This window comes from Sceloporus undulatus, chromosome 4 (genome assembly GCF_019175285.1).
Source record: "Sceloporus undulatus isolate JIND9_A2432 ecotype Alabama chromosome 4, SceUnd_v1.1, whole genome shotgun sequence".
In the NCBI taxonomy this organism is placed as follows: domain Eukaryota; kingdom Metazoa; phylum Chordata; class Lepidosauria; order Squamata; family Phrynosomatidae; genus Sceloporus; species Sceloporus undulatus.
The window spans coordinates 179555323-179577302 of NC_056525.1; positions in this window are offsets into that span (position 1 = coordinate 179555323).

The following is a 21980-nucleotide window of genomic DNA, read 5'->3' on the forward strand; positions in this document are numbered from 1 at the left end:
CTTCTATCACTTTGAGGCTCACCTTTCCTTTTTGGTTTCTCAGTCACGACCTATGCATATATATTTCTTACAAATAGACAGAAAGAATCAAATTATACTGAACAAAGTAAAGCCCATCACACTACTCAAATTCTGCTCAGAGGAAAACAAAATTATTCCATTTATTTACTCTCAAATATTGGTTCTTGGTCGATTTAGGGAATAATTCCATTCCCTAAATAATTCTATATCTATATTTGAGGAGGAGAAAAAGTGAAAATAGACAGAGAGGCAAAAGATTCTAGTGTAATGATTCATGAAATCATAGTGACTGCCTCAAAATCCTGTGATTTTTCTGGGTAATGCACACTTGTATGTAAAAAATGTGTAGCCTCCTATATTTAATGTTTGCTTTTCATCCCGAAGGTTTGTTACCAACACCATGCATATATTAAACAGTCATTCAGAAGAGAACAAGAATATGTTTACTTAATAAGCCGCAACATATGTCATGGTCTCTTGTTGTAACCAAATGGAATCTCTGAGACACAGTAAAAAGAGCTCAATAGAACAGTTTTAGCCAATTATATTTTCTTGCTGGGCTTTCTTTCCTCTCTTAGCTTGTCCTTAGGGACATAATAAGACCAGAAAAATGAGAAAAAAGGTAAAGAGCCTCTCTGTGTGTGCAATAATGTGCATGTGTACACACATATGTCTATGTAGAAACAGATGGAAACACACTATTGGGAATGCTGCTACCTCTGTGAACTCTGAAATGGAACTTCAGGGCTTTAAGTCAGGAGACTGGTAATATGAACTGCAACTAGGCAGTACAAATAATAGAGGAGTGTGTTTGTGTGTGAGATACTTGTAAAATACATATAAAAAGTATTTGACATCAGTAGTGGATGAGGGTAAAAAAAATCTGAGCTTAATTTTGACAATACAAAGTCTAATTAGGGAATAAAGATTCAACTTGTGTTGAATGGATTACACTCCCCAGAAGACTCAAGTTCACAGTTTGAATATACTTCTGGATTAATTTCTGAGTCTAGATTCCCATGTTTTTGCAGTGGTGATGGGGAGTTGCATGGTTAAAGCTGGTGCATCAACTGTACCTATTTCTGAAAATGCCTGATCTTATCATGATAAAACAATCTAACAGCAATGCACTGTTGGTTATTACTTGAGTCATGTCTTTTTGTGGAGAAGATTTCCACTCAAAATGATGGTTACTCTCCTTATGTTCTCTTCAATTTTAAGAAGAGGATATCCCCTTTGAAGTAGAAGTTGCTTGAATGTTTTGGTCCAGTAATTTTCTTCAGTATTATATATGCATCTGATTTTTGGACCCAAGCTGCAGATAATATTAATTTCGATGTGCTTGAGGTGGCAAGATCCCCAGTCAGATATATATGTGCATCAGTGGACTTATTATGGAGATGTGTGACAATTCTGTGGTCCTCAATGGTGAGGAGGATATCAAGAAAAGGAGCAAGTGATGTTCAGTTGTATTGCTTAGATGTAAACTTATATGTATATATACACACAAATGCTTAGGAAAGACATTTGAAAATTTCAAAATTGTGTACAGCAATAATAAATGATATAAAATAAAACATTACATATAATCAAAATCCAATATGTACATATTCCAAAGAACAGGCTGGATTATATTGGGAATTATTGCCAAAAGAGTTTACCATCTGAAAGGAACCTGTCTCATATCAGGTGACAGAGTTTTCTACTGAGTGGGTTTCATTACACTAAATACCTTCTCAGAGGAATGTAGAATGGATCACAAGAGTGTGTGAAATCACCTGGAAGCCCTTTCCAGATGACCTTAAAGACTGCACCTTTTCATAAATGTTAAGTGAACCACTACTACTACAACAACTACTAACAACAGTGTTACAAATGAGCATCAGCAAGAGCTTGAAAATAGCAACAATGTGATAGTCTTTCAATGTTTAACACTGCAGTTGTGTGCTTAAGAGTATCATGTAGCATTCTGAGCTAAGGAACTTTGCAGGAATGACTACAGCCTGGTTAAATTCATATACCAAAGGACATGTTTCCAAATACCAGCTAAGAAATATCATTAATGGTAGTAAACTGACATTGAATATTACAATTTTTGTTGTTGGAAGTACTCACCTGCTATCTTTTGATGTTCCACTTAGGTTGGCAACTGCCTCCTCCAAATGCAACCATAGAGTTACACAAAAATGCCATTTCCTTGAGGGGAAGGGAGGTCTGCCTTCTTCTTCCATGTAGTGTTACCTTACTTTATTATATAATATAGAATGATGCTTAGTGGTTTCATATTATCACATGGACTGCTTTGTAAGGCTTCCTAGAGAAGCAGTATATAAATGCCTTTACAAACACATAAGACATCTCTTTACAATAGGTCTATGACTCCAATTTACCATAAAACATGCTAAATTTGGTGCTTATTCTTGCACAAACACAAGTGATGCTCTTATTAACAATTAATGACAAACTTTTATCTCTTCCCTTCTCTCCCTTTCTCTAATAGACTCTATTAAACCCTGGGCATGGAGTACATTGCTCTGAAATAATATGTGAAAACAACTCAGTAATGACTGAGTTAATCTACACTGGACTGGGAAGGGGGAGATGGAGATAAAACCAGCTACTGTCCCTCTTATTGTTTTCCAGGGAAGTCATCGGGGCTTATTGATTAGTGCCTGCCATAGGTACACAAGGGCCCTCAGCAGTGTTTATGATATTTTACGCCACATTAACCACCGAGATGATATGCTATGACAGCTGAGGAAAAAAATGTATCTCTCTGTTCTAAACTGCTCCAATTATCCCTTTAGCATAACAGTTGCTTTCCAAGGGCCAGAGCAGAACGCTGAAGGAAAAGAGAGAGGAGGGAGGGAGGGAGGTGAGTCTCATAACTGCTTATCAGTCCCCTCTCCTCCCTCCGTCCCTTCCTCGCTTCAGTCTGTCATTGCTTTTCTTCACTGTAGCTTTTTATAATTCTTAACATATGCCCATTGTTTTGATAGGCGTAAAATTGCATCAAGGTCATTTTTAATAATTGTCAATAGTCCCAGAACAGCGGTCAGTTTTATTGACAGTTTTGATGAAGGGTTCAGGGAGTGGTAAGTAGCACATAGTCCCTTGCCTGGGAAAAGCTGATCCACTGAGAAACAGGTCATTATTGATATTAGTAAATTAGTATTGATAGAAATTTGATGAGTATTGTGCATCCGGATCACTCCACAATATGCTAATGTTCACAGATGCCCTCAGCTCTATTTTTTTTCAGAAAGCCATCTATTGACAGCTCTCCTCCCCATATACACACTTTGCTTTATTTGAAATGGAACAGCTTATGAGCTAAAGAAAAAAGTAAGAAGCCTTGAAAATTGTGCAAGTTTTCCTAGAAAGCACAATGGGAAACAAGATAATCACATTACAATTACATCCTTAGCCAAGAGTGTTGCCTTATTTATGGTAAATTTTATTTCCATTGCTAATAGAGATTTCCAGTCGTTAACTATTGCACTGCATCTTAGATTAGAATTATAAAGACCAGTACATATTAAAATCAGTGAAAACAAGAAGAGTAGTGGTAGTGGTAGTAGTAGTAGCAGCAGCAGTGGCATCACTAGGAATGTGGAGGGTGACAACTCAGAAGAAGGGTGACACCTGGTTGGGCTGTTCTCCTGCTGTGGGTGAAAGTGGGCGAGCTTGCCCCTGCTGGCTTCACCATAGGAGCAGCCTCTTGCTGAAGGAGAAGGGCAAACACACCCTTTTTGGCAACTACCTGGCAGCCTTCCCCTACACCAGGTGACACTAGACATGAGGACATCACTGAGTAGTAGTAGCTCCTGAATTCTTATTACAGCTTGGCAGAAGATGAGACTAGTGACAGAAGCACTTGGGCCTTGAACTGCCAACCTTCTGACCTTATGATTATCAGAATTGGTGTCTTAACCATTAAGCCACCACCATGTTACACAGCCCTAATTCCTGCAGATGCCTACTCAGAACTCCATCACACAGAATTCCACAGCGCTTTCACTCAGGTCAATGTGCATAGGATAGCAATATGGGATTCCCCCTGCCCCCCCCCAAAAAAAAAACTTGGAAGAATATTTAACATCCTGATACTGCTTAACTGAATTTAATAGATTGTGTCAAAATCACAATGTAGCAAATTCTATGTGACCACTGCATCTCAAAAATTACTATCAGAAGTAATCATAAATTTTACCAGTTTCCAAAATTCAGAGACAAGTCAATGAATGTTGTCTAATATGCTTATCGGTATTCACTTGTGTGTATCTTGAAAATGACAAAACATATGTATGTATTTTGGTATATTCATCAGATTGATATAATATTCAGTATTTACATATATGTTTTTACATTCATCAAGTTTTGAGCATTCACTCTGACACAGAAATATACTGCAACTGCATAGAATTTCACAACAAAGCATTAAAAAACCCTGCAATTTTACTTCTCTATTATTGTATTCTTCTTTTTGACATATTGTATTCCCTTCTTTTCCTCTTTCAACTTTAACAGCATCAGCATGCTGTTTGGAAATTTACACGCTGTTTATGTACTAAAGGAGGAAGAGCATCCCCTCCATATGGTTTCACATTAGCTAAGTTGAATGGTCAAATATTAACTCTTATTTAGCTGATGAACAGCAGGCACACAACTAGTTAAAAGTCTCTGGCTGAGCACTCTCTTTAGTCTTTCCTTTCTTTATGTGAACAAATATGACACACAGCAACACAGCAACTTTCACTTTTCATATGTTAATGTATTTTACAGCAATACTATAAAATAATTTAATAGTAAATAGATTATTTTTCAACCAAATGGGTATATTCATTTCCATCAGCAGTCATAAAAACTGGAGCAGATACTACTTGAGATAAAAGTATATACACTGGATTATGGGTTTTAAAACTGGCCACAACTTTAATGCAAATATCACAATCATAAAACATAGATATACAATGGGTGCTTGACACTAAGGAGTAGGGAACATGGGGACTGATAGTTCAGGACATGGTAATTTACTTGATAATACATACATCATATAAAGCTCAGTGCAAGGCATTCCAAGTTAGCTAATCAATGCATCATTTCTGAAATCTAGGCTGGAGGTATGGTCACCTGCATCCAACTGCTGCAAACGCTCCCCCCTTTCCCTTCTATCCATCCAATGTAATTCATGCTTGATGCCCCCTTCTTCCCTTCCATATCCTGCCCCTGTTGAATGCTCCCCTGAAAGCATGGGCTGCCTTCCTCCCTGTAGCCCCAACATCCCACTGCTGCCCTTAGCTTAGCTGCTGTCCAGTCCTTTGCCTGAACAGGCTGTGTGACAGACAAAGGTAAACAACCTACAATAGCACAACCTGCTCATGCTGAAGTCTATTTGAAAATGGCAATTCTCCTCATGGTCATACCTATATGTGGCCTGCCAAGTCTCATGTGACATTTCATGAGACACGCAGTCCCATGAGACTTCAAATGTGATCTTCTGCAAGAATTGTGCTCCATCAGATATAAAGTATTATGATGAGTATGCCATTGTGAGACTTCATGGGCAGTTCTGGTGCCTGACCTTGCTGCACCAGCTTAGAGCATAGGAGACCTCTCCCAATGTGTTGGGGGTAAGTCTTCTCACACCAGATGCAATATATATCCTTACAGATGATATTTCCATAGATGCTTATAGAAGTGTGTTCATTACTGATAAAGCTTTGAAGAGGGGTTTACTAGATTTCAAACATTCTATGCTGCTTAAAAAGTAGTAAAAGTGTAGCCAAATACTTTAATGCATCTTTATTTGTGGAATATCTACACTGAGCAGGGGGCAGGTGTGAATTTAAGCTTTTTCATAGAAACCTTCCTAATTTGTCTGCTGACCAATCCATGAATAAAGAGATCAGACACATATAATGGGTTTGAAATTAGGGCCACTTTATTAAATTACCTATTTATTAATTTATTAAATTTTGTTTAGAGAACTGCAACTAAGGGGGAGTAACCTAATGTGGGAGCAGCTGCAGCTGGTGGTCCCTACTCCCACCCTCCTATGCATCTTCTCCAGGGTGATAACATCTGAGCTCCAGGGAGAACCAAAATGCTGGGTTACTCCCTGGCTGGCCTACATCAGGAAAGCAAGCTAGAAAGCTCCTCTCCCAATTCCCGAGACCTCCCTATCACCAAAACAGTGACCTATGTGCTCGCAAAACTCCACCACCCCCACTATCTGCCAGATGACAATCTGTTTAGATACCAACCTAAGTCAATTGTCCAAGTCCATCTGAGACTGTGTGGGGTAGACAAAAAATCCTGTGGAAAGGGGAAAAAATTCCTATCTGGCCCAGAAGCGACCAAGAGACTTCACAGTGTGTCAGCGGTGGAATAGTGGGTCGAATGCAAAAGCAAAAGAGGCAGGGGATGAGGGTGGCAGGGCATATAAAGGCCTCTGGATCCACACTCAGCCTCCAATTACCGTGGCTTGCAAGCTGTGGTGTTTTTAAAATTTGGTCTTTTAGTCCTGGGAGGCCAGCAAAGCATGCCTCCCCACTCAAATGCTCTGCTGAGGGGAGGATCCACATTATGGTCAGTGTAAACCATTTGTTTTTGTTTCTCAAATGAATATTGATAAAAGCAAAACTGTCAGATTTGCTCATCCAGATCAAGCATCCTGAATTAACTATGATGAGTTTTGGACTCTTGCTTATTCCAAGATATTTGTGGTGCCCCTCTTTGCCCCATGCAGACAATTAAGGATTTGCTCCCTTTCATTTTTGACAAGTTCACAGATTTCTTAGTAAATGTGATTGAGGGTTTTTTGAGGGTTTTTTAATTATCAAAAAAAGAAACCTAAACGTGGGAGAAAGTGAAATGGATAGATTTACGTATCCTTATTCTACAGCAAGGGTGACAATTCTTGAAGGTTAGGGGGCTGCATTAGGGGCTCTAGAGGACTTTGGTGGGCCTCACCTCTGACTGCATCTAATACTGTGGGGAAAATACTCTAAAATGTTCTCTAGGGGCTGTGGGAGCATTTCCACCATGTTTTTTGGTCTCCCTGTGCCATTGTTTAAAAGAGACCTTTTTTAGAAGAGGCCTTTTTTAATGATAAGAAATGATCATAAGTCACTTTCTGTTTCAAATAGCATAAATCCTGGGCATAAATTGCCCAGGGGCATGGTAAAATGCCCTTAAACTCCTTAGAGGGCATTTTGGGGCAAAAAAAAGTTTTTTTGAAAACTGTTTGAAATTTTTTAAAATGCCTGAGGGGTCCAAGGGGTCACCAAAAATGACAGAGATGCATGTCACAGTAGGGTGTTTTGTTTGTTTGTTTGTTTGTTTGTTTTTGGAGCAGAAGATGAATTTGGGGGCACAAAGTGGCCCTGAGGGCTGCATGTGACCCATGGATGCATTTATTTTAATGTGTGTTAGTAACAGTGACATTTTTGAAAAGAGGATATTTACACACTTGCAATGTTTCTTTTAAAAAGAGATTGATGCAACAAGTCTGTGTACAACTCCAAAGAATTTGCTTTCCTTCCCCACCTTTCCTTCACGTGTGATGCTATTTCTCATTTCCTTCTTGAGATTTGATTGACTAAATCCTTCACTGTAGCCTCAGCAAGGAACTTTTGTTTTCAATTGTCTTCACCAAAGACTGAAGACTCTTTGCAAAGTTTCAGTTCCCTTGTCACCAACCAAAGTTAATAGATATTGTACTGAAAGTGGATAGAAAGAAATCCTGCTACTGATTGGCTGTTAAAACATTCCCAGTGGGGCAGATATATTTAGAAATGGGCTCTGTTCAAAACTTGTTAACCTCCTCCTGACTTTAAAATATACCACTGAATCCTGAGAGTCTAAAGCTTTTGAAGAAAAGAAGAGAACATTGGAAACATAGACTCAATAGTTCACTGTAGTAGTTCACTGTAAGGAGTTGGATTGCAAGATGGTATGTACCTACTTGTCAAATGAATGAATCCTCGACCAATTAATATTTATGTAACTCTTAGCAATGCACTGAATATTTATGGTGCTGGATATTTATGTGTTATGATTGCCTTCATTGGGGGCAAAATGGCATAGTAGGCACACTGAAGAGTTTGCTGATTTCTAATCACATTCACTCTAAGGAGATTATTGCATGCTCCTTATCCTGATAGGATACATCCACATTTAATTGTCAAAGACGGGTCTTACTGCATTCTCCCATGGCCGGGTGTATGCAGCTCGTATGCAACATAGGCTTATCCTGCGGTTTTTCAAGGACGGGATTTCCCCATTCTTGAAAAGCTGCAGGATAAGCCCAAGTCGCATATAGGCTGCATATGGGTTGCATACACCTGGCCACAGGACAATGTGGCAAGACCCGTCTTTTACAGTTAAATGCAAGTGTATCCTGTTGGAGAAAGGATGGGGTAAGGCACGTGTGATAATCTCCTAAAATATGCCACTTGCACTCTAGCTGTTGTTCAGGCTATTTCATCGCCCATAGGTCTACACCAGTATGATCTATACCAGTGTGGTGTAGCGGTTTGAGTACTGGACTATGAAATGCAGCATGAAAACAGAGAGGAAAGAGCTTTTCCTCCTTCTAATGTTCTACACAAGGAAGCAAAGGCAGCTGTAGAGGGAAAAAGGAATCATGCCAATTTGTGCAAGTGCACAAGTGCTAATTGTGAATGACTCCATGACAGTCCCAAAAAATGGAGAGCACGACTTTCCCTGCTGACTTTTGCACCTTTGCCTTTTTTGAGGGGGATCAGCATGCTTCCACTTCATGCTCATGGTCTTGGTCTCTGGATCATACGATAGATCCAAGATTCATCCATGGTTACCAGATGACCAAAAAAATCCTCTTCCTCCTGTTCCAACAGTGTCAAACTCTGTCTTGAAAGGTCACACCATGTTTGTTTCTGGAAAGGGGTTAGCAGTGTGGAATCCAGTGTGCAGGCACCTTAGACATGTGTAGTTTGTCATGAGTAATTCCCCACACCATAAGTGAGACCAGTTTCATTCATGATCATTTGGGTGGTTGCTTGTCTGTCTTCCAGGATTAAAGACTCTACTTTCTTCACTTCTTCACTGTGGCCATATCGTCCATCAATAATGGTCTTCCAGATCTTGGTTTGTCTGTGAAGGATGTGACCAGCTTGGAAATTCCTTTTTCACTTCACATAGACACATGCCTATATTTAGGTGTTCACTGTATTATATAGTTTTTAAAAAAGAATGGTCATACATTTTGAATCTCACAGGGTATGTATCTGGTGCACTGAAGAACTGAACATAGCAGATTTTAAAATGTGCAAATACAATGCAAAAGTCAAAGTGAAAGATATTTATGTCTCACTGCCATAACAGGATGAATCTATATATATTATTATATAATATATATATATATATAGATATATCATTGAGCTATAACACAGGTGTATTGGATCTTATGATCATAGGAAATTTAGCGATATATGCATATATATGCTAAAATTTCCTATGATCATAAGATCCAATACACCTGTGTTATAGCTCACATGAAATAACTTTATCAGCTGAAATGTTCCATACCAGTGCCTGGAACAGAACCTTTTAATAAAAACAGTGATGGCTTGATGTCAACTATAGTATATCCTTACCATTTTCTCCACATAATATAAGAAGACATCTACAGCATGCTGGATTATTGTTATACATATCTGAGTGCCTCATGGAGAAACACATTCATATTTTCAATGTTCTATCTTCTGCTCAAGTGTACTGTAGTCTCTTTTGTAATGAATTAAAATGGAGTTGAACAATCTGTACACAAACCATGTAGCATAAACACCAAAGAAGCTTTTCCTCCTTCCTTTATTTCTAAGCAATAGAAGCTGTATTTTCCAATGGGAAAGGAATAATCAGGTAAATGCAAAGATGTAATGCAATTAAGATTTTAACTATGCCGTTATGGCATAGCACTGCCATAAACTGAGAGTGAACACAAACCTCCACCACTATTCATTAGACATTTGTCAGTGTAGTATGCATTGCACTGCTTTTGTTTGAATAGAAAAACAATTACGTTTTTAATACACTTATATTTTACTCATCTCTTCATCATCTCTGGGGTAATGACTCATTAGAAGCAAGAATATTATATATAGTATTACTGCTTATATGTTCTGTGTAAATTATCATTGCATCAACTGAGTGTAAATACCTGGCAGTTGGAAAAGCTTAGTTGTCAGCACTATCTGTTTCAGCTGACTCTCTCTGCATTAGCCAAAAGGAAGCAGGATTTATCTCACTCCCTTCTTTCCTACACAACTACTATTTTCTGCTCTTACTAACCCTAAAGTTCATGACCTTTACATTGGCCATAAGAACAGAAATCACAATTGATGGCATAGAGATTCTCACTATGGCAGTTCACATGATCAGGGCCCCATGGTAATTGGTTGCCTCTGGTGCAGGTATGGAATACACAGCCATGGATACAATAGATAAACTTTGGTTTTGGGAACTAGAAGGATTTTTGTTCAAGTCACACATTAATGGGGACTTGCTTATGTCGCCTTCCCAGAACTCCCAAACTGAAGTGTAGTTTGGATCTGAAATCCACAATTTCCTGACATTGCAATATGTGTATAAAATTGTACATCTCTCTCTTACCTCCCGCTCTCTCTCCCTCTCCCTCCCTCCACAATACTAAAGAAGCATCCACACAGAACCTTTATATATCATGGTGAAATAATGTGTACAAATGTGTGTACATTGGAAGAAATGTACAGAAAATAAAGTATGAATGTTAATATACACATTATACAAACAAAACCATATGGAAATAGTTGAATTAAATGTTTTCCAATAGTATTTTAACTTTTATGATTGCTTTTAGCTGTGTTTTGTTTTTAGTTTGCTTTGTGAGCCACCTAGGGTCACATTAAGGGAGAAAGGTGGGATAGAAATAATACATACATACATGCATTCCTAGAGCAAATGTGGCAATTACAGCGCTCTAGAAATAAACAACAACAACAACAACAACAACAATAATAATAATAATAATAATAATAATAATCTGAACAAAAATCCATCCCTAATTGAGTGTAACAAGCAAATAATTGCACTCATGCACATGGTGTTTGTGCAAGCATGTTCATGCCATTATAAAGCTGCATGGGGTTGGGGGTGATAAGGTTCAATCCATAGTAATGGTTGAGGTGAAATGTTAGGTGAGATCAAAGTAGCTGCAAAATGTCTTTGAAATGCCCTAGTCCATGTATATTGCAAGATGTCACAGCAAAGACTCAGCCACAGACCTCACACAGGCTGGATGGCTAGAAATCTCTGATGGAGGCTAATCTCAGACATGCACACAGATCCATCCACTCTGCTGTAGCCTGTACCCCCACCTTGCCAGGAACATCATAAAAGGAGATGGTTAACTATATGATCAAGCATGCCAAGAAGTGGCTTTATTTTTTACAGCTCTGTGTGTTTCTTGGGAAACAAACACTGCCCCCCCCCCCTTTAAGATTTTCACATGTGCTAAACTTGCCTTTCACAGAGATATATTTTAGAAGCACCAAGAGTTTGGTCATCAATCTTCAGGTTGTTTTTCATACACAAATGACAAACAAAATGGTCTCACACTTGAGAACTAAAAGGATGGGGGGTGGGGGAATGTAACCAATTCTTTCACTTTGGGCAAAACCCAGGATTAAGGAGAATGTCATTATGTCTAAACTTAAGCACATTATAGTTTGCCTTGCAAACTTGTTTTGAAAATAACGTAAGTGTGAAAGACATAAGGGTGAGGAGAAAAAATGAATGTCTACGATGTGACTGCTTTCATTCTTCTTGTTTTGGTATCATAATACAGGCAACAGTACGCTGAGCCAGTGTAAAAAGAGAGAGGGAAATTGGTTTGCAAGTGGCAAAATGGTTAATTGCTTACTAGCTTCCAGTGGCAGAGAAATGCCCATTAATTTGCTAGCATATGGTACAGAATTAGTGTCTGTCACTATGTCAGTTATCATGGCTGCTGCTACTGATACTCGCATTGTTATACTTGCTCTCATCAAAGGAAAGAGTTAAAACATTAACTCCACATCCCGATATCCCTGACCATATTCTATTTTGAGTACTAAAAGCATCTGAGAAAGTAGACTGAATTCTATGAAAACTCGTGCTGCCAACTTTTTTCTTTCAGTTAGTCTCAAAGGTGCTACAAGATGTCTTTACTATCTTGAGGACAATAGTCCTGTTTTCTTTTAATGAATTTCAACACAAACTTAGTGAATTCTGTGCCTTCACACAGAAAGCAAAAGGAAAAGAAGGGGGCTGCAATATGTAACTGTTTCTGTATTTGTGCTTCTCTGAAACTCCTCTCCAAACACAATTTTCTGCTTACTTACTGCTGCTGTGTTTTTTTTTAATCAACTACTTTTCCGAAATCACATTTACCTGTGTATTTAAATCCCTCTTTCTGGATATGGTTGAGGTTAGGTCTTGTTTCTTGTAGGACCAGTCCTTGCTCCCCCTCCCCATCTTTCTACCAACAATCCAAAGGAACATGTTCATTCCACTGCCATTGAATGAACAGAAGTAAATGGAATTCTTTTTGGATGATAATATGTGCACTTGACATATGCATAAGCCTCAAGCCCTTTGGACTGTTGATTTTCTAATGATGATATTGGCATGCTGTTAAGAGAAATATGCAGTTCATGCTTAACTAATCATGATAAGCACAAACTGCAAACCTATCTGTTTGATTGCTAAATTTCTAATGATGATATTGATGTGATATTGACATGCTGCTAAGACAATCCAGCAGGAAGGAAATAGGTAAACAATATGAGGAGCGCTGAAATTGTCTCTGTTTGCAAGATTTCTAATAATGATGTTAATTTTTAGTCAAGTAAGCCCCAAATTGATAAATTGGACTACCACTCAAAATTGTTCAGCTTTAATACAGAATAAACACATTGACAAGATACTGTGATCAGATATGAAAAAGATGTTAACAATTAACAGTGTGGAAAAACAATGCAAGGCATGGATTATTTTGGAAAGCACATAATGTTGTAAACCAAAATTGAATAGAAATAGCAGAGCAGTGTCTACTTGGGATTTGACTTGGCAGATTTTTGAACCCAGTAATGTAACATATGCCTTTTTTTCCTGAAAGATGACATGTTAATGTGCACTTCATTTAAATACTTTTTAAATCTAAAAACAGTTAAAAAAATAAATTGGAGAATACTGAAAAAATTGAAAGAAGAATTAAATGTGATGATCTAGATATAGTTTTTAAAATACAGTAAAAAGGTAGTTTTGCTTTAGAAATTCTGTTAAAAGAGTGCTATGCCAAAGCTATAAATTCTTCAGAGAATGGGATAAATTAAACATTTATGAAATAGTTTCTTATGTTCTATATATGGACTGCTGCATTATTAATTTTTAAAAATATATATTTTAAAATAAATTACAGTGTCAAATTAAGGTCCAGTTATTCTTACTTCACATGCGCACACACACACACTTCACTGTTTTATGAACTTTGACTCTGAAAAATAGTTTCTTCTTGTTGCTTATTAAAGATATTTAATACAACATGATTCAAAATCATATTAATTCTCAACTCAAGTACTAATGACTGTTTGTATACTGGAGGAGATAGTGCCATCTAGTGACAAGGAAAATTTGCTTGAATGAAAGATACAGTATGGTATGTTTTCCTTCTGAATTTGGCAATAGAATGAGTGTGCTGAGGAAATGTGCATGTGGGACCAAATGAAGTCAGGGAAGATAGATAGATAGATAGATAGATAGATAGATAGATAGATAGATAGATATTAATGCATCATCCTGAACCAGTACGCCATCTTAAAAGTTATCAGGACATTACACTATGAATTATTCTTAATGTTTCATATCTGAAGAAAACAAATATTCACAAATATCAGATTATCTTCAAAATATTCAAGATCAAGGTCCATATAAGAATCAGAAAAACTGAAGGGATTAAAAGACCTGAACAGAGGTATATGTTCACCTGGGGGAAGGTTTGTCTAGACTTTCAAATTGGTACTCCCAGAAACTTTGTGCTAGCTCTGGCAATACTGGATGTGGAATCTGGCAGTTGTAAATCAAGCTTTTCCAGGTTCTTGCATTCACATATTCCTTTAGCTGAAATGTGTGACTAGGGTATTTATGAAAGCTCACCTTTACTCTTTAAATAATCATAGATATCTAGGAATATGTATTAACAAAGCCACAACCACTGTACTTATCTCCCCCCCCCCCACCCATGTGTATTATTAAACAAAATGGGAATACGCTACAAATATATACATATGTAAATGGGTTCCTTTAGGGACTTAATTCATCGCTAAATTTGTTCTTGAAGGAACCAATGAATAATTTTAGCAGTTTCTTTCCTGCTGTGAGCAAGACGTTGAAAACCATGTGTTTTTCAAAGCCTTTTAGCAATTTGGGACTTCTTCTGTGTCAAATTTGCACATGGTTATTTTGCACAGAAAACACTGTTTTCTGTCCAAAACTGCCATGTGTGAATTTGAACAGAATAAGTCCTAAACTGCAAAGATTCTTGTCAGACCAATCCCGCCCCCAACCCAAAATTCTGGGAGAGATGTTACGAATAGCACAAGGCACATCATCCCCAAGGTCATATGAGCAGTGAGTTGTATGCTCATGAGTTCATGTGTTATTGTTTGACAAAAGTGTGGAGCAAATTCTGTTGTCTTCTCTGGTTGTCTTAGAGCATACATTCCAAGCTACACAGCCAGCCTTCCATATCCACAGATTTTTTATTCTTGGATTGAATCATTCATGGCGTGTAAATATTCCAAAAAGATATAAATTCCAAAAAGCAAACCTTAATTTTGCTATTTTATATGAGGGGCACAATTTCACTATACCATTGTATTTAATGGGAGTTGAGATCCACAGATTTGGTATCCATGGGAGGTCATGGAACCAAATCCCAGCTGATACCAGGGCCTCATTGTATTTTAGCCTTTGTATCTCTTTCACATCTCTTTAATGTCATATATCAGCTCACAACATAGATTAAAGTGATATACAGTTTTTAAAAGATAGTTTTAGCCTGAATAGTTTTAGCCCTAGTATTAGCCCTAATAAAAATAGGGCTAATGTAAAACAATTAGATTTATTTATTTATTTATTTATTTATTTATTTCAAAGTTTTATATCTTGCCTTTCTCCCACAATGGGATTCAAGGCAGGTTACAATAATTTAAAAAGATAAATGTAAAAACTGTGATTATTAAAGTAAAAAAAATATTAAACATTATTAATATTAAAACATGTTTAAAACCCATAGTTAAAGTTACCATCCAAGACATTTAGAGGGAGCTGGGTTGGAGAAGGTGATTAGACACGATCTAAGGCAGCGTTTCCCAAACTTTGGTCCTCAAGGTGACCCAGACCCCAACTCCCAGAAGCTCTAGCCAGTTGCACTAACATTCAGGAATTCTGAGCTGCAGTCCAAAATATCTGGAAGACTGAAGCCTGGAAACACTGAAAGCCAACCTCTTGCCTTCCAGATGTTGACTCCCAGAGGTGCAGACACCCTGATGAGTGGGTTCTGGGAAATGAAATCCAAAACATCTGAAGGAACATGAGAACCACCTATCTAAAGAATCTGTAGACAAATTGTGCCTCCAAATGTTGTTGAACGGCAACTGCTCTCACCATCATTTGTTCTGGCTAACCTTGATGGGAAATGCAGTCTAACAATATCTGCAGGGCCACACTGTAATTTAAGGGAAACAAATATCGCAACCTGCTCCATTTACAGCTGAAACAATGTGGACACTCCAATCTGGTAAATGTATTTATCCCATTACCACTTGTGTTTGTTCTAAATGAAAACTGATCCTGCATATTTACTAAAAGAAAGTCATTTTCTGTAAAAGTCTTATTTTTTGTTGTGTGATGTTGATATACATGAATCTTTTTATTATTGTTATCCACCCTCAAGTCGACCTCAACCCATGGTGATCCTGTAGTTGAAACATCTCCAAGACTCTCTATGTTCCACTGCTCTGCTCAGGTCCTGCAAATTCATACCCATGACCTTCTTAATAGAGTCCATCCATTTAGAGGGAATACAAATGGTTTGTATGATTCTAACTTTCATGCTCAGTTGTATGTCTTTACATTTTAGGATATTTTCTAGTTCTCTCATGGCTGCCCTCCCCATTCGTAGTCTTCATAAGTTTTCTTGACTGAAGTCCCCACTCTGATCAATATTTGATACCAGGTATGAAAATTCTTTTAATATTTCTATTTCCTCATTGTCTAGGTTGAATCTGTGTAAATTTTCTGTGGAGAGGCAGGGTAAAAATAAATTATTATTATTGTTAATGTTCAACAATAATCTTGCCTTTTCACTTTCCTCCTTGATCTTCCTCGGTAGCTGCTCCAAGTCTGTGATGTTTCCTGCTAGTAGTATGGTGTCACCTGTGTATCTTAGATTGCTGATATTCTTTCTTCCTATTTCCACTCCTCCTTCTTCTGTGTCCAATCCTGCTTTTTGTATGTTCTGCATACAAATTGAACAGCTAGGCTGAGAGGATGCAGCCTTGTCTGACCCCTTTGCCAACTGGGAACCATCCTGTTTCTCCGTGTTCTGTCCTGACAGTGGCCTCCTGTCCTGAGTCATCAGGACTATCAGATGTGTTGGCACTCCCATGTCTTTAAGGGCGTTCCATAGTCTTTCGTGATCTATGCAGTCAAAGGCCTTGCTGTGGTCTACAAAACACATGCTGATCTTCTTTTGGAATTCTTTGGTGAGCTCCATTAGTCACTGTATGTTTGCAGTGTGGTCCCTAGTGCCTCTTTCTTTCCTGAATCCTGCTTGCACCTCTGGCATTTCTCTCTCCATGTATGGTTGGTGTCTATGTTGCAGAATTTTGAGCATAATTTTTTTTTTTTTTTGCATAAGAGAGCTATGGTCCTATAGTTGCTGCAGTCTTTTGTATCTCCTTTTTTGTGGATAGAGATGTATATTGATTGTTTCCAGTCTGTTGACATATCTGTTAACATATGTTGGTTAACACTGGTGTTGATTCTATTAATGTGGATTGAAGCAATTCAATTGGAATATCATCTGTTCCTGGTGATTTATTTTTTCCCATTTCTCTAATTGCAGCTTCCACCTCTGTTTTTAGAATTTGGGGTTCAACTTCATATGACTCTTCGATCCATATGTCCTTCATTTTGGTATCCCTTTCATATAGCTCTTTGTGTACTGCATCCAGCATCTTTATATTATTTCCTGATCTTGAATTATGTTTTTATTGTCATAGAGTATCCTGGTCCTTGGTTTGAATTTCCTTTTGATTTTCCAGATCTTTTGGAATAGGTCTCTTGTTCTTCCCTTTTTGTTGTTGTCCTCTATCTCTCTGCATTGATCGTTGTAGTATTTGTCTTTGTCTATTTGCTAGAACATCTAATTTTTCTTGTCAATCTACAAAAAGTCCTTTACTGCTAGTGGAAAGAGAACAGAGAGGGAGCCAGTCTAATTTTAATGGGAGAGAGTCCTACAGCTTGGGACCAGCCTCTCATGTTGTCACCAGACATGTCTATGACAGTTATGAGACCAAGAAAAAAATCTCCAAAGGATCAAGATCATATAAGGAGATATGGTCTTTAAGATAGTCTGCATCACAGCCATATAGGGTTTTATAAGTCATGAAGAGCACTTTGAATTTAGCCTGGCAACAAACTACTAACCAAGGAAGGTTTGCAACATATATTCTCTATAACCAGCCAGGATACATTTAATTGGGTACTTGCTGTCCCAGACAAGAATATCTCAGAAAGAAATAACTCCGAAATCTTTTGGGAACTATTCGGTTATCATCTTTTCTTTTCTTTTTTTTAAAAAATCAGATTATGTCTTCTTCAGTCAATTTGATAAGGGATCTGGACATCTCTCTTACTAACATGACTATAGGGAATTGGGATGATGGATAAAATTGAATAGAAAATGGATAGAAAAATCATTTCTTCTTGTACTATTGGTAACAGATCAAGCATCTATTTTGACCTTTGCAGGAGGTTTGCCAGTGTCTCCAAAGAATAATAGCCATGCTTATTTAAGACTGAAGTATTGAACCCTCAAAAAGTGTCACAGTATGTTTGTTAAGCCTTGCTATGCCAAGCACATCAGTGAATGTTCAGCGTGCACTACACCAACAGCTACATCAGTGCTGTGCCACAAAATATAATAATAATAATAATAATAATAATAATAATAATAATTTATTTATATTTTCCCGCCTCTCCCATTGGATCGAAGCGACGTTACAGACTAGAATATCATTTTAGTAATTCCGTTTTTTTAGGTCACGCTTCCTCTAAGAAGTGCAGGGGAATGTACGTATGTCTATATGAGCATTTCAGTTTTATTTAATCTGCAATAATCTTATGAGTTTAACTAAACTGACAAATACTGACCAGTTCAAGGTTATTCAGTGAGCTTCATGGCACACTGATTCACAAGCATCATACATTTTGCACTTACCTACATCCTTCTCACCCCTTCATCCTGTAGTAATTATGGTTTAAAAAAATGTCTTCCACTAGCCTTTTATATGTAGTCCTAATTTTGTAAGAAACTGCAAGAAGTTATTTTCATTTACCAAACACACACTCTCTGGAATCCTGTTAAGATATTGCATGCTTATTGGCAGACTTGTGTCTGCAGGAAGTAAACTTGCAAAGATGTGCATGGTCCATATCCAGTAAAAGGTTACAATACAGAACTGGACCAAAGTGCATTGCAACCAATGCACTATAGTCCCCAATGTGCATTGGGTCAATGATGCACATGTCATGTGCATTGGGCATTCTTGCTAGTGTCCTGTGCATCTTCACAATTCAGTAACCAGGCTTCTCAGTGCATCTACTATTTAGTTCAGTGTATGCAAATTTACATTGCATAAAAGATTGTATAGGATTCTGGCCAATGATTTGTGTCCAAATTAAGTTAGTCACACCCTAGTCCAATTAAAATCAATTAAAACTGGGGCGGGTTATACACTGCCCATTTGGGGCGGTCTGGACCCGCCCCTTTCCCCGGAGTATCGGGGCTTCAGTGGTCACACTGGCAGCCGCTGAGGCCCCAATCCGCCGCTTTTCAGGCTGCGGGGAAGCAGCAAAATGCCGCTTCCCCGCAGCCTGAAAAGGGGTGTCCTTGGGGCTTCGAGCCCCAAGGACACACCGCGGCGGCAGGGAGGGGGAGACAGAGGCCACTTGGCCCCTTTCTCCCTTGCTTCGCTGGGCGCAGCCGTCTGAAGGCTGCGCCCAGCAAAGCAAAGCGGCGCCGCGGACCAGGAAGGAGCTCCGAAATGGAGCTCCTTCCTGGTCCACGGAAAGGGCACCCTAGGCGCCCTGCCGCGGATTGAGGATGTCACGTCTGCACCGCCCGTCTAGAGGTGGCGCGGCCGTGACGTCCTCACGGCGGCGGCCATATGGAAGGGCCGCCGCCATTTAGTGCGTGACGAGCATGCACTAGGGTTAGGGCGGTGCGGAAGCACCACCCTTTTGTAACCCTAGTGCGTGCTCGTCATGCACTAAAACGCTGGTCTGTAACCGGCCTGAGTTTCTGGTTTGGGAGGGAAGGCATTTGAACCCCTATTGTATTTATGGACTTCTCATGCACAACGGTTTGGCCAGTATGTGAACAGAATGTTTAATTAGATGGATCTTCAGTCTGACTCAGCTAGGCTCTTCTTCTTATGAGTTGCCATGAGTAACTGGTCTCATTGATATCATTGGGACATAAGTATGGCTAATGACATCTGGCTTTAGCCCAATATCTTTAAAATGAAACTTTATAATTATTTGCTACAATTGTGATATAGTGTCTCAACAAATCTTGCAGTAAAACAGTACAGTCCTAGAAAACACACTAGTAAAATACTTCATTTTCCTAACTTTGTGCTCCCAATACGATAGAGTCAAATAGGCTAAGCCTTATCAAATTTGATTTTAAGGTTCAGTTGTCTTTGTATTCCAAACATACAAAACTACTCTTGCCTACAGTAGAGCACAGTTAATTCCTTTCATTAAATGAAATGCTTTTTGCTCATTTTAATTCGTCATTTGCTGCAAACTGTGGCCTAAAGTGTCCCACAAGGATTTCCTCAAAATGGCTTTAAATTTGATTTGAATTGTGCACACGATGGTGGTAAGAAGCACCTGTTTAATTCAACAGACATGTAGACACACATTATAAAAGTTTAGACATTTCAGTGCCTGCTTCCTCTTGTCTCTCTAGGGATATAATCCTTGACACACCAAATAAGCTATCTCTTTCCTCAATAAATGCTAAATAATTGCATCTCAATTCTCGTGTCTCTTTACATCTATGCAAAAATTATTGCGCCTGTTTATTTAGGTATGCCACCATTGTGTCATCTTTATTGGCTGCGACTAGAGGAAAATGAGCTACCTGACCTTTTTTTGGGTGGCTGGCAGCTTAGGAACAGAAAATACCTCCAGTTTACACTTGCACTTGTTTTATAAAAGATGAGATCGTTTCCCTTTGAATAGCAAGATGAGGATTCTATTGTTACTTTATTGTATAGAAAGTACAAGGTACTATATACATTAAATCCCACATCAAGCTTAGCGTTCAGATGGTTAATCAGGACACCCAGTGGTAACATAGGGAGATAGCTGATAAATCTAAGGAGAACATATACTTTTTAATTAAAAAACAATAATTTGTTTCTGACATCAGGTGGACTTTGACTTATATTAAACTTAAGAATGAGAGACCACCAAGACCCTTTGTTGCCAACAGACAACTCAGGTCTTGCAAATTCAGGGCTGGAGTTTCCTTCATTGAATCAAGCTGGTATGTGGTCTTCCTCTTTTCCTATTTCCTTCCACTTTTCCCAATTTTAGCTTTTCTGGTGAGTCATGTTGTCCCATAGTATATCCAAAGTACAAAAAATAATAATACTTGAGTGTCAAAGGAAATATATGTTTAATTTAACAGTGGGCTGGATATTGCTTCCAAATTTTCTCCAACAGTTTTCTTTCAATTTGACTGGGAAAATAAATGATTTTTGAGCAAATGTTCAAAAGAAAATTATGTTTTTTGAGAAATTTTCATAGGGAAGCTTTGAGTGTCTTGTGCTTATGTTACTTGTGAGGAGGCCAAGGGGTGTGTATGCAGTATAGTGCACATAAGAATCCATCAAACTCAAAATGGAAAATGGTACCAACTTTGGTTGATACGCCAACTGTGCCTCTACCTGGACCAAAAGGACCTGGAAGCAATGGTACATACACTGGTGATCTCTCGTCTTGATTTCTGTAATGCGCTCTACATGGGGCTTGCAAGTTTGCAAGCTTCAGTTAGTTCAAAATGCGGCAGCCAGAGTGGTCACTGGTTCGTTCAGGTTTGACCATATCACACCTGTTCTAAAATCTCTTCACTGGCTGCCGATAAGCTTCTGGGTGCAATACAAAGTGTTGGTTATTACCTTTAAAGCCCCACATGGCTTGGGCCTGAGTTACTTGCAGGAACACCTCTCCCTACATAATCTGCCCTACACTCTCAGAATAACTGGGAGGAACATATTAGAACACCAATCAACTAGGCTCACATCAACTTCCCAAAGAGCCTTTACTGTAGCTGCTCTGAAATTGTCGAATGGTCATCTGGAGGAGATCCATCTTATTGCCTCCTTGGAGGCATTTAAGAGGACACTTAAGATGGATCTCTTCTGGCAAGCTTACCCACCTGACCTTGTGTAAGAGATATTCCCCATCTTTCTGACTGTTGCATAACTCTATTGTATTTCCACCTGATGATGAGCTAGTTTTAATTAATTGTTATCAGTTTTTATCAATGTGTTTCTATGTTTATTTTAGTGAGTTGTAATCCTGCCTCGATCCAT